Source organism: Artemia sp. Qi Xiang Cuo, chromosome 13 (assembly GCF_049724085.1).
Source record: "Artemia sp. Qi Xiang Cuo chromosome 13, ASM4972408v1, whole genome shotgun sequence".
Lineage (NCBI taxonomy): Eukaryota > Metazoa > Arthropoda > Branchiopoda > Anostraca > Artemiidae > Artemia > Artemia sp. Qi Xiang Cuo.
In genome coordinates this window covers 67,240,931-67,257,774 of record NC_142806.1, presented here as the reverse complement: position 1 = coordinate 67,257,774, position 16,844 = coordinate 67,240,931, and the positions used below count along the sequence as shown (strand labels likewise).

The window sequence follows — 16,844 nt, the reverse complement described above, 5'->3', positions numbered from 1 at the left end:
CACAACTTACAATGCCTGCCCCCGGGCCTTGGGGATTGTGTCGATCCAGGAATGGTCGTAATATGATCTTCAAACTAGTTAAAAAAAAATGGTTATCTAAAAATTCCTATTGGATGTATTTGGGGAAAATAGGATGTGGGGGGCTAGTTGCTCTCTTATCTCTTTTGACTCTTTCAAATTGAACTAGAAATTTCAATTTCCAATCAAATGAGCTCTCTCTGAAGTTTATACGAGCATCATTTCTATAAGAATAATATAGACAGATAGATACATCGTGTATTTCCAAAGCCCAAGAGCCATATACACACTAAATTTATGGAAAATAAAGAAATCACCAACAGAACAAATTACGAAACACACAGAAACATGATACATAGGAGAAATAACTAATGGTTATTTATCAAGAAAATAATCAATTAATTGTAAAAACTTTCCTTTCTTTCTATTCCCTTCTCTATGTGCGCACAAATACGAAATATTGTGGTTGGATTACTACTTTATAAAATACAGGGCAGCAGCAAAACAATCCCATGTAAGTATTTTTCCCTTAAATCAGAGAGCACAGAGCCCTTTCGGAGAAAATATTCCAAATTTTTGTCCTCACCTCTATATAGGGACACACATACTGACCTTTAGGATCAACTATCCTCCTGTCGAAAAAAATTTACCTGCTCTGGATTGGAAGGCAATTCGCCCTAAGGCAATTCGACATAAAATCATTGCTGGTAAACTAAATTTAAAATAAATTTCCTCTCCAAAACTAGGTTTAGCCTGAATATAATGATTCAATGTAGTAGAATTTAAAACCAGCACTCGCCAATACTGAGATAAATTATAAATCAAGATAAATTACACTCTAACTCTAAGATAACTCTAAGACACTCTAAGATAAATTATACCTGGCTTACTAAATTTGTTGGTACATCACGGGTACCAAGACCATCATTCCATAAGTAAGGCATTTCCGCTCTTTCTAGAAATGACCTAATTTGGGATGGCCACGACGTTTTCGAACCATAACTCAACATATGATAATAAGCTGCTCTTACTAGTCTATTTTCATTACACCTAATGAGCTTCAACCAAAATCTAAGCATCAAAATGGACCTACGTAGTCTTAAAGAAAACAGGCCCAGATCACCTTTCAGAATCTGCGAATGAGTTGTCTGATGTAACCCAAACAGTCTTTTATAATACTGGAGCTGGAGGGACTCCAACTTCTGTGCTGCTTCTCCGGCCCAAATCTCTGCTCTATATTATATGACTGGTAAAATTTTTGAATTAAATATTCTTTTATGCATTTTTAAGTTTTTAATTCCCATTATCGTCGGATTTCTAAAAATTATAGACATGATCACTTTGCCTCTATTAATCATTTTTATCAACATGACTCTTTAAGTTTCCATTTTCTGATAAAACAAATTCTAAATATCTTATTCTTTTGCTTACATTAGTTCTTTACTATAAAATCTAAATATATAATTATCTTCGCCACTTACTTTCCTTTTTTTAAAACAACGACTTCACTCTTTTCAACATTTAGCCTTAATTTTTACATCTGCAAATATTCTTCTATAAAACCCAGAAGCGTCTGCAGATCTTGCGATGTACTGGACACCAAAGCAATATCATATACAAATAATAAAAGTGATAGTTTATGGGTCCCTAGACTAACTTTCGGAGCCCATCTATTCTCTAGAAAATCAACCACTTAATTTATAAAAAATATTAAACGATTTAGGAAAAAGATTACTGCCCTGTTTTACTCCCATCTTAATATTAAAAAGCCTTGAAAACCTGTTACCAACTAGCACGATTCCACTCACACAAATAAATCTACTCACTATCAGCCTCACAAACAAATGAGGGAGGCTAATTCTAAACAGGGCATCCTTCAATAGCTCTCTGTCGACACTGCCGATTGCCTTATGGAGGTCAAGAAATATCACATACAGACAAGTTTTTCTCTTTCCATACTTATCAATAATTGACTTTAGAATAAATATCGTATCTACCGTCCCGTACCATGTCCTATGACCTCCTTGTTCTTCATGTATTATATTATTTTTATTTGACCATTTGGAAAGTCTGGTATCTAATATTTTCTCCATTACCTTACTTAAAGCAGGGACAAGCACTATTAAACGACAATCATGTGCAACTTGGGCTACCTCTCTTAAAAAGTGGCATAAGCAATGATCTCTTCATATCATTTGGCTATTGTCCTGAATTTAACACTTTATTACAAAGAAAAGCAATTATAGACATTAAAATTGAAAGAAAATTCTTAAATAACTTTATTGGTACACCATAAACACCTGTAGCTGAACCTCCTTTTAAATTCTTGAATACAAATTTAATCTCATCATTACTCACTTCCCGTACTAAATCATAATCATGTTCCTTCATAGGATAAACAACCCCTTCATAGGATGGCCCCCGTGCATAACTTACAAGGCCTGTGCCCGGGCCCTGGGGGGTTTTGTTGACCATGGAGTTTTTATTATCTGATGTTTTAAGTATTTTTAACAAAATGGTTATCTCAAAATTTTTATCGGATGTGTTTGAGAAAAAAGGGCGTGGGGGTTGGCTAATTGCCATATGATCGCTTTTGACGCTTAAAAAGTGAACTAGAACTTTCAATTTCCAATCAAATGAGCCCTCTCTGAAATTTATCAGAGCATCCCTTCAATAAAAACAATATATACCCCAGGGCAAAAAACATAAAACACCAGCCTTCGGGCCTTGGGGGTTGTGTTGACCCCGGAAGTTATGTTACATGATGTTTGAACTTTTTTTTAACAAAATGACTATCTCAAAATTTTTATCCGCTGGGTTTGGTGGAAAAAGGATGTTGGGATGGGGAGCTAGTTTCCCTATGATCTCTTTTTTTTTCTTGAAAGCGAGAACTTCCTAGAACTTCCAATTTCCAATCAAATGAGCCTTCTCTGAAGTTTATGCGAGAATCCCCTTTATATAACCATATATGCCCCCAGGATATAACTTAAAACGACCGCCCCGGGCCCTGGGGGGTTGTGTTGACCCTGGAGTTTTTGTTACATGATCTTTGAACTATTTTAAACAAAATATCAATCTCAAATTTTTTATCTGATGTATTTAGGGAAAATAGCACGTGGGGGGAGAGGTCTAGTTACCCTCCGATAACTTTTGACTCTTAAAAAGGGCACTAGATCTTTTAATTTCCAATCAAATGAGCTCTTTCTGAAGCTTATACGAGCATCCTTTCTGTAAGAACCATATATAAGTAGTATTGGTACTATTGACGGTGATTACACAAGGAAATACACAAGAATATATGTGCAGTTCCACACCTACACACCTTACCAGGGGGCAGTCACCTATTGATTCTACGAGTGATTGCATAATATGACTACTGGTATATGCCATGACAGACAGGTTTCTGACTCGACACTAATGACCCTATTGAAATGAACCATACAAGGAAGCCTACAAGCCTGGGGCATGAATATATGTATAGTTTAACCGGTATATGGTATAGCACAGTCATTCATCTATTACTCTGAGCGATAAATGTCTTACCAGATGGGTTTCTGAGGCAACACCCATTTTTGGAGCTAATCAGAGATGTTTCTACTAGCGGTACTCCATATACGATAACTTGATTACTAATTAGATTCAAATAAAAGAAGTGAATTGGCTTAAGCGATCAAACACGTTATATTTGCAACCATGGACGAGATTGTGTAATGCAACCAGACGGGTTTCTAAGTCAATGCTTATTTTCTGGTTGATCCATAGATGTATAGGGGATTACACAAGGATCTGTGTGTAGTTAACAACTAATGTTTTTGAAAAGGGTAATTATTTCTAGGTTCAATAGACAAATTAAACTTCCGTTGGTTAAGAATATGTTCTCTATAATACACAAGTAGTGTTTGAACAGTGTTGTCAATATAAAATACGGTGCAACGTTATAGTATACTAAAAAGTTATTACTAACAGAGATGTAGATGTCAAGAAAAGAATTTTAATAATGAAATTCAGAAAAACCCTTAGAAATCCTTGCAAATCAAGTAGTGAGGTGTATATGACCATGAACCGTTAAGGATCATAAGCACCAATAACCCTAACCACCAGGGACCTCAACCTCTAAAGCTCCTTTATCTCCAACCAACAAGGGACCCCTCCCCCCAACTTTTTTGGCCCCCCTCCCCCCTACCCATTTTTCTATACTTTTTTTTGAAGTTTTTTTTAACTTTTTTTTATTATTATTTTTTTAACTTGCTATTTTTTCAACTTTTTTTACATGGCTAAGAGTGACATAAAACATATTTAAAACAAACACCACATTTAATATTTTCGAAATTCATAACGAGAATGGTATAAATATTTTAGTCGTGACTATTACTATTAGAAAAATAATGCTTGTAGTAGCACTTTTTTTATGAGACTAAATTTTTTTTTTTGACTTCGAAATTATTCAACTTTTTTTTACGTATCTTAAAATGACATGAAATATGCTTAAGGCTCTAACAATTGTGCTCTATGCTTGCTCAGAGACACGATGCGGCTTTCCCAATGGTACTCTAGACCGGTTATCGATACTACCTAGATGGTTGAATGTATTAAATAAGTATTTTTTACGCAGTGGAACGATAAACACATAACTAATATCTCTAAAAAAGTGAAGATGAAGCATTTTAAGAAAGTGTGTTCACATGATAGTGTTATTGTAGCATTGAATGCTGACAAAGACAAGTCTCTAAACTATAAAAAACTACAAGTAGTAGAACCATCTGAAACGTTTGCGTGCATTGTCATTTCCATATGGAATTGAATTTCTTTGGAGTACCAAAAAATTGTATTATACAAATGGTGGATATGCGAGATTGAGATCTCCGAAAATGATTGCACTCAAAGAGAAGGCTAACATAAAAACAATAGTGGATGAAGAGGGATATCTTCTTGCTAGTGCTTCCGGTAACATGCTACCTGTTGATAGAACCTATCATCATCTTTTAGGTTTTAGCATTCAAATGAAAACAAAGACAAAAAGAAAGGACTACTCTTCTACTAATATCATAAACCATATCTTGTCTACGGGTCAGATTTGTTACCTTTGTAAAAATGATGTTGTAATAGACAGTGAAATTGCCGGAAAAATAAAAACAGCATTGGTAGAAAATATCACTAAAGAATATAAAGATGAATCGATGGAAAAAAAAGTGCCAGCAAACGTTACTACCATTCATACCTACAGTCAATGAATCAAATAATACGAAAGATGAAACGCATATTGAACCTGTTGGTGACACACAAGTAAATATTGTGCATGACTCAAAATAGAATAATGATTATTCTACTGATTGCGAGTTAAGAGAAGACAATAGCTACAATATCAAGAGAGAACATGGAGAACTATTTTATAGAACAGATTCAAAATGTCCAAAATTGATCACTGAAATTAATAACGTATAATAATGTATCTACCATATATTATATTAATATCCTACATGTCATCATTCATTAAAAATATGTTATATATTACTTTGTTATATTTCCATTATTTTTAGTGTACGCTAAAGAGAGAGAGACAAAAACACAACCATATAAATAGATTCAGACAAACAAACCGACAAGGACGGGCATGGGGAGAAGCAAACACACGCCCAGACACATAGGCAAAGAGACTAAGAGAGACCAAAACACATACAACTACATAGATTAAGACATACAAACCGACAAAAACAGGCACTGGGACATGCAAACACACACCCAGAAAGAAAGTTAAAGAGACTGAGATAGAGACTAAAACAAATAAAACTATATAGATTCAGACATGCAAACTGAGAAAGACAAGCACTGGGACAAGCAAACACCCGCGCGGACACATATGCAAAGAGAGTGAGAGTATAGATTCAGACGAACAAACCGACAAAGACAAACATTGGGAGAAGCAAACACCCACCCAGATACACAGGCAATGGCCACTGTATAGCCAAACCACCGTAAGTGAGAGAGACAAAAAAAATACAAATACATAGATTAAGACATACAAACCGACAATGACAGACACTGAGAGAAGCAAACAACCACCCAGATTCAAAAGCATATACATAGATTTCAGACAAAGAAACCGACAAAGATAGGTAGTAGAACAAGCAAACACGCACCCAGACACACAGGCAAAGAGAGTGAGAGTATAGATTCAGTCGTACAAACCGACAAAGACACGCACTGGGAGAAGCAATCACCCACCCAGACACAAAAACTGTGCTTGTGTGCTTGCTTGTGAATATGAGTGGGTGTTTGCTTCTCTCAGTGTCTGTCTTTGTCGGTTTTTACGTCTGAATCTATGCTCTCACTGTCTTTGCATTTGTGTCTGGGTGGATGTTTGGTTATCCCAGTGCCTGTCATTGTCGGTTTTTATCTCTTAATCTATATATTTATATGTGTTTTTGCCTCTCTCCCTTCCTTTGCTTGTTTGTGTGTCTGGGCTGGTGTTTGCTTCTCTCAAAGCCTGTCTTTATGTTGGTTTGTATGTCTGGATCTATATATTTGCATGTGTTTTTATATCTCTCACTCTCTTTGCCTATGAATCTGAGCGGATGTTTGCTTCTCTCGGTGTCTGTCTTTGTCGGTTTTTATGTATGAATCCATACTCTCACTCTCTTTGCTTGTGAATCTGGGTGAGTGTTTGCTTCTCTCAGTGTCTTTCTTTGTCGGGTTTACGTCTGAATCTATAGTTTCACTCTCTTTGCATTTGTGTCTGGGTGGATGTTTGCTTGTCCAACTGCCTGTCATTGTTAGTTTGTATCTCTTAATCTTTGTATTTGTATGTGTTTTTGTCTCTCTCACTTCCATTGGTTGTGTGTCTTGGCGGTTGTTTGCTTATCTCAGTGTCTGTCTTTGTCGGTTCGCATGTTTGAATTTATATATTTGTGCTTGTTTTTGTCTCTCTCACTCTTTTTGCTTGTACGTCTGGGCGGTAGTTTGCTTGTCCCAGTGCCTGTCTTTGTCGTTTTGTATGTCTGAATTTATGTATTTGTAGGTGTTTTTATCTATCTCACTCTCTTTACCTATGTGTCTGGGTGGATGTTTGCTTCTCTCAGTGCCTATCTTTGTCAGTTTGTATGTCTTAATCTGTGTATTTGTATTCGTTTTTGTCTTTCTCACTTCCATTGCTTGTGTGTCTGGGCGGGTGCTTGCTTATCTAAGTGCCTGTCTTTGACGGTTTGTTTGTCTGAATCTACATATTTGTATGTGTTTTTATCTCTCTCAATTCCTGTGCTTGTGTGTGTGTGTGTGTGTGTGTGTGTGTGTGTGTGTGTGTGTGTGTGTGTGTGTGTGATTTGCTGTGTTTGTTTTTGATGGTGTTTGAGTGTGACTCTCTCAGTGTATATGTGTGTCTGTCTAGATGTCTGGGCGGGTGTTTGCTTGTCCCAGTGCCTGTCTTTGTCGGTTTGTATGTCTTAATCTATGTATTTGTATGCGTTTTTATCCTTCTCATTCTCTTTAGCTATGTGTCTAGGTGGATGTTTGCTTCTCTCAGTGCCTGTCTTTGTCGGTTTCTATGTCTTAATCTATGTATTTGTATACGTTTTAGTATCTGGGTGGGTGTTCGCTTCACCTAGTGCGCGTCATAGTCGGTTTGTACGTCTGAATCTATACTCTCACTCTCTTTGCCTGTGTGTCTGGGTGCGTGTTTGCTTGTTCTACTGCCTATCTTTGTCGGTTTGTTTGTCTGAATCTATGTATATGCTTGTGAATCTGGGTGGTTATTTGCTTCTCTCAGTGTCTGTGTTTGTCGGTTTGTATGTCTTAATCTATGTATTTGAATGTGTTTTTTGTCTCTCTCACTTACGGGGGTTTTAGTTATACGGTGGTCATTGCCTGTGTATCTAGGTGGGTGTTTGCTTCTCCCAATGTTTTTCTTTGTCGGTTTGTACGTCTAAATGTGTACTCTCACTCTCTTTGCATATGTGTCTGCACGGGTTGTTGCTTGTCCCAGTGCTTGTCTTTCTCGGTTGGCATGTCTGAATCTATATAGTTGCATTTGTTTTAGTCTCTCTCTCAGGCTCTTTAACTTTCTATCTGAGCGTGTGTTTGCGTGTCCTAGTGCCTGTCTTTGTCGGTTTGTATGTCTTAATCTATGTGTTTTTATGTGTTTTGGTCTCTCTTAGTCTCTTTGCCTATTTGTCTAGGCGTCTGTTTGCTTCTCCCCATGCATGTCTTTTTCGTTTTTTTTGTCTGAATCTATGTATATGGTTGTGTTTTTGTCTCTCTCTCTCTCTTTAGCGTACCCTAGAAATAATGGAAATATAACAAAGTAATAGATAACATATTTTTAATGAAATAATGACATATATGATATTAATATAAATATATGGTAGATACATTATTATACATTATTAATATCAATGATCAACTTTGGACATTTTGAATCTGTTCTATAAAGTAGTTCTCCATGTTCTCTCTTGATATTATAGCTATTGTCTTCTCTTAACTCGTAATCAGTAGAATAATCATTATTCCATTTTGAGTCATACATAATATTTACTGATGTGTCACCGACAGGTTCAGTATGCGTTTCGTCTTTGGTATTATTTGATTCATTTACTGTTTTATCAATGGTAGTAACGTTTGCTGGCACTTTGTTTTTCATCGATTCATCTTTGTATTCCTTAGTGATATTTTCTACTAATGCCATTTTAATTTTTTCAGCCATTTCACTATCTATTACAACATCATTTTTACAAAGGTGACAGTTCCGGCACGTAAACAAGATATGGTTTATGATATTAGTAGAAGAGTAGGCCTTTCTTTTCGTCTTTGCTTTCATTTGAATGCTAATACCTAAAAGATGAAGATAGGTTCTATCAACATGTAGCAATTTACCGGATGCACTAGCAAGAAGAAATCCCTCTTCATCCATTATTATTTTTATGTTAGCGTTCTCTTTGAGTGCAATCATCTCCGGAGATCTCAGTCTCGTATATCCACCATTTGTATAATGGAATTTTTTTGGTACTACAAAGAAATTTAATTCCTTACTGTCATGACAATGCACGCATACGTTTCCGATAGTGCTACCACTTGTACTTATTTCATAGTTTAAATACTTCTCCTTGTCAGTATTCAATGCTACAATAACACTATCATGTGAAAAGACTTTCTTAAAATGCTTTATCTTCACCTTTTAGAGATATTAGTTATGTGTTTATCATTCCACTGCGTAAAAAATACTGATTTAATACATGCAATAAACTAGGTAGTGTCGATAACCGGTCATAGAGTACCAGTGAGAAATCCGCATCGTGTCTCTGAGCAAGCATAGAGCACAATTGTTAGAGCCATCAGCATATTTCATGTCATTTTAAGTTATGTAAAAAAAAGTTGAATAATTTCGAAGTCCAAAAAAAATTTAGTCTAATAACAAAAATGCATCTACAAGCATTATTTTTCTAATATTAATAGTCACGACTAAAATATCTATACCAGTCTCATTTTGAGTTTCGAAAATATTAAATGTGGTTTTTGTTTAAAGTATGTTTTATGTCACTGCCATGTAAAAAAAATGTTGAAAAATAGCATGTTAAAAATAAATAATAAAAAAAGTTTAAAAAAACTTCAAAGAAAGTATAAAAAATGGGAGAGGTGGGGAGGGGGGCCAAAAAAGTCGGGGGGGGGGGGGAGAGTCCCTTGGAGATTGGGGATAAAGGAGCTTTAGAGGTTGAGGTCCCTGGTGGTTAGGGTAATTGGTGCTTACGATCCTTGACGGTTCATATTCATATACACCTCACTACTTGATTTGCAGGGATTTCTAAGGGTTGTTCTGAATTCCATTATTAAAATTCTTTTATTGACATCTACATCTCTATTATTATCAACTTTTCAGTATACTTTAACGTTAGACCACATTTTATATTGACAACACTGTTCAAACTCTACTTGTGTATTATACAGAACACATTCTTAGCCAACGGAAGTTGAATTTTTCTATTGAACCTAGAAATAATTACCTTTTTCAAAAACATTAGTTGTTAACTACACACAGATTCTTGTGTAATCCCCTATACATCTATGAATGAACCAGAAAATAATCATTGACTCAGAAACCCGTCTGGTTGCATTACACAATCTCTTCCATGGTTCCAAATATAACGTGTTTGATCGCTTAAGTCAATTCACTCCTTTTATTTGAATCCAATTACTAATAAAGTTATCGTATATGGAGTACCGTTAGTAGAAACTTCTCTGATTAGCTCCAAAAAATGGGTGTTGCCTCAGAAACCCGTCTTGTAAGACATGTATCGTTCATAGCAATAGATGAATGACCGTGCTGTACCATATACCGGTTAAACTATACATATATTTATGCCCCGAGCTCGTAGGTTTTCTTGTATGGTTCATTTCAATAGGGTCATCAGTGTCGAGTCAGAAACCTGTCTGCCATGGCATATACCAGTAGTCATATTAAGAAATCACTCGTAGAATCAATAGATGACTGGCCTCTGGTAAGGTGTGTAGGTGTGGAACTGCACATATATTCTTGTGTAATTCCTTGTGTAGTCACCGTCAATAGTATCAATACTACTTATATACCCCCAGGGTATTACTTAAAACGCTTGTCCCCAGACCCAGAAGGGTTCTGTTGACCCTGGAAGTTTTGTAATCTGATGTTTAAACTCTTTTTAACAAAATTGCTATCTCAAAATTTTATCGGATGGGTTTGGGGAACATAGGGCGAGAATGTGAGGGTTATTAGCCCTCTGATCTCTTTTGAATCTTAGGAAGTGAACTAGGATTTCAATTTCCAATCAAATGAGCCCTTTCCGAAGTTTATATGAATATCCCTTCTATAAGAGCCTCATATGCACTCGGGGAATAATTTACAACGCCAGTCTTCGGGCCCTTGGTTTTTTGTCAACCCCAGAATTTTTATTATCTTATATTAAACTATTTTTAATAAAATGGATATCTCAAAATTTTTATCGGATAGTTTTAGGGACAAAGGGCATGGGGGGCTAGTTGCCCTCTGATATCTTTTGACTCTTAAATAGTAAACTACTATTTTCAACTTCAAGTCAAATGAGCCCTCCCTGAAGTTTATACAAGCATCCCTTCTACAAGAACCATATTTGCCCCAGGGCATAACTTACAATGCATGCTCTCGGGCCTTGGGGGGTTTGGTAAACCCTGGAATTTTTGTTTTATGATCTTTGAATTATTTGTAGCAAAATAGATATCTTACAATTTTTATCGGATGTATATGGGGAAAAATGGGCATGGCGGAGGCTAGTAGTCCTCTGATTACTTTTGACTCTTAGAAATTGAACTAGAACTTTAAATTTCAAATCAAATGATTCTCTCTAAAGTTTATATGAGCATCCCTTCTACAAGAACCATATATGACCTCTGTGCATAGCTTAAAAGGCCTGTGTCCAGGCCCTGAGAGGTTTTGTCGATCAAAGGAATTTTTATTATCTGATGTTCCAACTAGTTTTAACAGAATAGTAATCACAAAATTTTTATCGGATGTGTTTGGGGAGAAAAGAGTGTGGGGGGGGGGGGTCTAGTTGCCCTCCGACCTCTTGGAAATTTAAAATATGATTTAGAACTTTCGATTTCCAATCAAATGAGCCCTCTCAGAAATTTATACGAGAATCCCTTCTATAAGGACAATATATGCCCCCAGGGCAAAGCCTATAACGCCTGCCCCCGGACTTTGGGGGGCTGTATCGACCTCGGAGGTTTTGTTAAATAATATTTGAACTATTTTTTAACAAAATGCCTATCTCAAAATTTTTATTAGCTGGGTTTGGGGAAAAAAGGGTATGGGGAGGGGGTGCTAGTTTCCTCTTATCTCTTTTTACTTACAAAAAGTGAACTAGAACTATCAATTTCCAATCAAAGGAGCCGTCTCTGGAGTTTATACGAGCTTCCCTTCTATAAGAACCGAAAATGCCCCCAGGACACAGCTTACAACTCCTGCCCCTTGGCCCTGGGGGGTTGTGATCCTTGAGTTTTTGTTATATGATCTTTGAACTTTTTTAAACAAAATGTCTATCTCAATTTTTAATAAGATTTATTTAAGAAAAAAAGGATTTAGGAGGGTGTCTAGTTGACCTCCGATTACATTTGACTCTTAATAAGGGCACTTGATCTTTTAATTTCGAAATGAGCCCTCTCTGAAATTTATACGAGCATCTGTTTTGTAAGAACTATATATGACCCCAGGTCATAACTTACAACACCTACCCCCGGACCCTGAGGGGTTGTTTCAACCCTTGAAGTTTTATAATCCGATGTTTGAACTATTTTTAACAAAATGGCTATTTCAAAATTTTTATTGGATGGGATTGGGGGGAAAAGGCGAGGAGGTGGAGGGCCAGTTGCCCTCTGATCTCTTATCACTCTTAAGAATTGAACTAGGATTGCCCTTGAGCCCTCTCTGAAGTTTATATGAGTATCCCTTCAATAAAAACCACATATGCCCTTGGGGTATAATTTACAGCTCCTTTCCCCGGGCCCTGGGGGGTTTATTGACCCCAGAATTTTTATTATCTGATGTTTGAACTATTTTTAAAAAATGGTTATCTCAAAATTTTTATCGGATGGGTTTGGTGAAAAAAGGCTTGAGATGAACTACAACTTTCAATTTCCAATCAAATGAGCCCTCTCTGGAGTTTATACGAGCATCCCTTCTACAAGAATCATATATACCCCCATGGTATAACTTACAACACCTGCCCTCCGGCCTTAAGGGGTTATGTCGACCCCTGAATTTCTTTTATATGATCTTTGAACTATTTTTAACAAAATAGACACATCAAAATTTTTATCGGATGTATTTGGGGAAAAAAGTGTAGGGGAGGAGTTGCGCTCTAATCTTTTTTGACTCTTAAAATGTAAACTAGAACTTTAAATTTCCAATTAAATGGGCTCTCTCCGAAATTTTTACGAGCATCCCCTCCATAAGATCCATATATGCTCCCAGGGCATAACTTACAACGCTTGCCCCCAGGCCCTGAGGGGTTGTTTCGACCCTCGAAGCTTTATAATCTGATGTTTGAACTAATTTTAACAAAATGGCTATCTCAAAATTTTTATCGGATCGGTTTGGGGAAAAGAAGGCGAAGAGGTGGGGGATATTTGCCCTCTGATCTCTTTTGACTCTTAAAAAGTGAACTGGGATTTCAACTTCCAATCTGATGAGCCCTCTCTGAAGTTTATAGGAGAATCCCTTCTATAAAAACCACTTATACCCTTGGGGCATAATTAACAACGCCTGTTCCCGGGCCCTGGGGGGTGTCGACCCCAGAGTTTTTATTATCTGATGTTTGAACTATTTTTAACAAATTGTTATCTCAAAAATAATTTTCGGATGGGTTCGGGGACAAGGGACCTGAGGGGGGGGGGGACTAGTTGCTCTCTGATCTCTTTTTACTCTTAAAAAGTGAACTAAAACTTTCAATTGCCAATCAAATGAGCCCTTTCTGAAGTTTATACGAGCATCCATTCTACAAGAACCATATATACCCCCAGGGCATAACTTACAACACCTGCCCTCGGGCCTTAAAGGGTTTTGTCGATCCCTGAATTTTTGTTACATTATCTTTGAACTATTTAAAAAAAAATCAATATATATAAAAAATTTTATCGGATGTATTTGGGGAAAAAGATGGTGGGGGAGGCTATTTGTGCTCTAATCTCTTTTTACTCCTAAAAAGTCAACTAGAACTTTCAATTTCCAATCAAATGAGCCCTCTCTGGAGTTTTTACGATTATCCCTTTTAAAAGACCCATATATGCCCCTAGGGAATAACTTACAACACCTAACCTGGGGCCCTGAGGGGTTTTGTTGACCCTGGAGTTTTTCTTATCTGATATTTGAACTATTTTCAACAGAATGGCTGTCTTAAAATTTTTATCGGATTGGTTTGCGGAAAAAGGGCGGGGGGGGGGGGCTAGTTGCCCTCTGATCGCTTTTGAATCTTAAAAAGTGTACAAGATCTTTCAACTTCCAATTAAATGAGCCCTCTCTTTTTTATACGAGCATCCCTTACATAAGAACCATATATGCCCCCAAGGCATAATTTATAACGCCTGCCCCTGGGCACTGAGGGGTTGTGTCGACCCTGGAGTTTTTTTTTGTTTTAGGTTTGAACTATTTTTAACAAAATGGTTATCTCCGGGACATACTTTAAAACGCATGCCCTCTGACCCTGGGGGGTTTGTCAACCCCGAAGTTTTTATTTTCTGATGTTTGAATTATTTTTAACAAAATGGCTATCTCAACATTTTTATCGGATGGGTTTGGGGATAAAAGGGCCTGCGGGTTAGTTGCCCTCTGATCTCTTTTTACTCTTTAAAAGTCAACTAGATATTTCAGTTTCCAGTCGAAAGAGCCCTCTCTGAATTTTATACGAGCATTCCTTCTGTAGGAACCATATATACCCCCAGGGCATAACTTACAACGCCTTCCCCCAGGCTTTGGGGGCTCTGTCGACCCCGGAGTTTTGTTATATGATCTTTGGACTGTTTTTAACAAAATGGCTATCTTAAATTACTTATTGGATGTATTTGGGGGAAAAAGGACGTGGGGGGTTGGGTTGTTGCCCTCCAATTACTTTTGACCCTTTAAAATGCACTCGATTTTCTGATATCCAATCGAATAAGCCCCCTCTGAAGTGTATACGAGCATTCTCTCTTTAAGAACCATATATACCCCCAAGACATAACTTGCAACACCTGCCCCCGGGCCCAGGGGGTTTTGTTGACCCTGCAGTTTTGTTATATGATCTTTGAACTATTTTAACGAAATGTCTATTTCCAAATTTTTATCAGATGTTTTTGGGGAAAAAGGGTCTGTGGGGGGGGCTATTTGCCCTCTGGTCTCTTTTGTTTCTTAAAAAGTGGACTAGATTTGTCAATTTCCAATCAAATGAGCCGTGTCTGAAGTTTATTCGAGCATTATTGCTATAAGAACCATATATGCCCCCATGGCATAGTTTAAAACGCCTGCCTCCGGCCCCTGAGGGGTTGTGTCGACCCTGGAAGTTGTATTTTCTGATGTTTGAACTATTTTTAACAAAATGGTTATCTCAATATTTTTATTGGATGGTTTTGGGGAAAAAAGACTTGGGGGGGGGCTAGTTGCCCTATGATATCTTTTGACTCTTAAAAAGTGAACTAGAAATATCAAGTTCCAATCAAAAGAACCCTCTCTAAAGTTTATACGAGCATCCCTTCTACAAGAACCATATATTCGTATGCCTCCTAGGCACAACTTATAAAGCCTGCCCCCGGGCCTTGTGGGTTTTGTCGATCCAGAAATTTTTATTATGGCTATCTTATGGCAAAATGGCTGTCTTAAAATCTTTATCGGATGTATTTGGGGAAAAAGGTCGTGGGGGGGGGGGGGGTTAGTTGCCCTCTGATATCTTCTGAGTCTTAAACATTGAGCTAGAACTTTCAATTTACAATCAAATGAGCTCTCTTTGAAGTTTATACGAGCATCCTTTCTATAAGAACCGTATATGGCCCCAGTGAATAACTTACAAGGCATGCACCTTGGGGTTTTGTCGACCATGGAGTTTTTATTATCTGATGTTTGAACTATTTTTAACAAAATGGTATGTCAAAATTTTTATCGGTTGGGTTTGGGGGAGGGGTTGGCTAGTTTCCGTCTGATCTCTTTTTACACTTAAAAAGTGAGCTAGAACTTTCGATTTCTAATCAAATGATCCTTATCTGAAGCTTATACCAACATCCCTTCTATAAGAACAATAAATCCCCCAGGGAAAAACCTACAACGCCTGCCCCCGGGCCTTGGGGGTTGTGTTGACCCCGGAGACTTTGTTACATGATCTTTGAATGACCTTGAACAAAATGACTATCTCAAATTTTTATCGAATGTATTTGGGAAGGAAGAACGTGGGGGGGGGGGGTCTAGTTGCCCTCCGATCACTGTTGACTCTTAAAAAGGGCACTAGATCTTTTAATTTCGAAATGAGCCCTCTCTGAAGTTTATACGAGCACCTCTTTTGTAAAAACCATATATGACCTCAGGTCATAACTTACAACGCCTGCTCCAGGGCTCTGAGGGGTTGTATCGACCTTGGAGGTTTTTTAATCTAATGTTTGAACTATTTTTAACAAAATTGCTATCTCAAATTTTTTATCAGTTGGGTTTGGAGGGAAAAGGGCTTAGGGGAGGGGTTGACTATTTGCCGTTTGATCTCTTTTGACACTTAAAAATTGAACCTGAACTTTCGATTTCCAATTAAATGAGCCCTCTCTGAAGTTTATAAAGGGATCGCTTCTATAAGAAAAATAAATGTCCCCAGGGCAGAACCTAAAACGCCTGCCCCCTGGCCTTGTGTCGTCCCCAGAGGTTTTGTTACATGATCTTTGAAGTATCTTTAAAAAAATTCCTACCTCAAAGTTTTTATCAGATGTATTTGGGAAAAAAGGACGTGGGGGAGTCTAGTTGCCCTCTGATCACTTTTGACTAGATCTTTTTGTTTCCAATAAAAGAACATCCTCTGAAGTTTATACGAGCATCCCTTTTGTAACAATCATTTACGCCCCTAGGACATAACTTACAACGCCTGCCCCTGGACCCTGAGGGTGTGTAGATCCCAGAGGTTTTATAATCTGATGTTTGAACTATTTTTAACCAAATGGCAGTCTCAAAATTTTTATCGGATGGGTATGGGGAAAAGGGGCAAGGAGGTGGGGGGGGGGCTAGTTGCCCTCTGATCTCTTTTGAGTCTTAAAAATTGGACTAGGATTTTAGTTTCCAATCAAATGAGCCCTTTCTGAATTTTATACGAGTACTTCTTCTATAAAAGCCA

General features: G+C 37.3%; 1 protein-coding gene across 1 annotated transcript in view; it reads left to right on the top strand.

Annotated features, from left to right (window-relative positions):
- Positions 1 to 16,844, top strand: part of LOC148945575 (G protein-coupled receptor Mth-like) — an 87,543-nt gene that overhangs the window by 68,342 nt on the left and 2,357 nt on the right. The gene's annotated exons all lie outside the window — the stretch shown is intronic.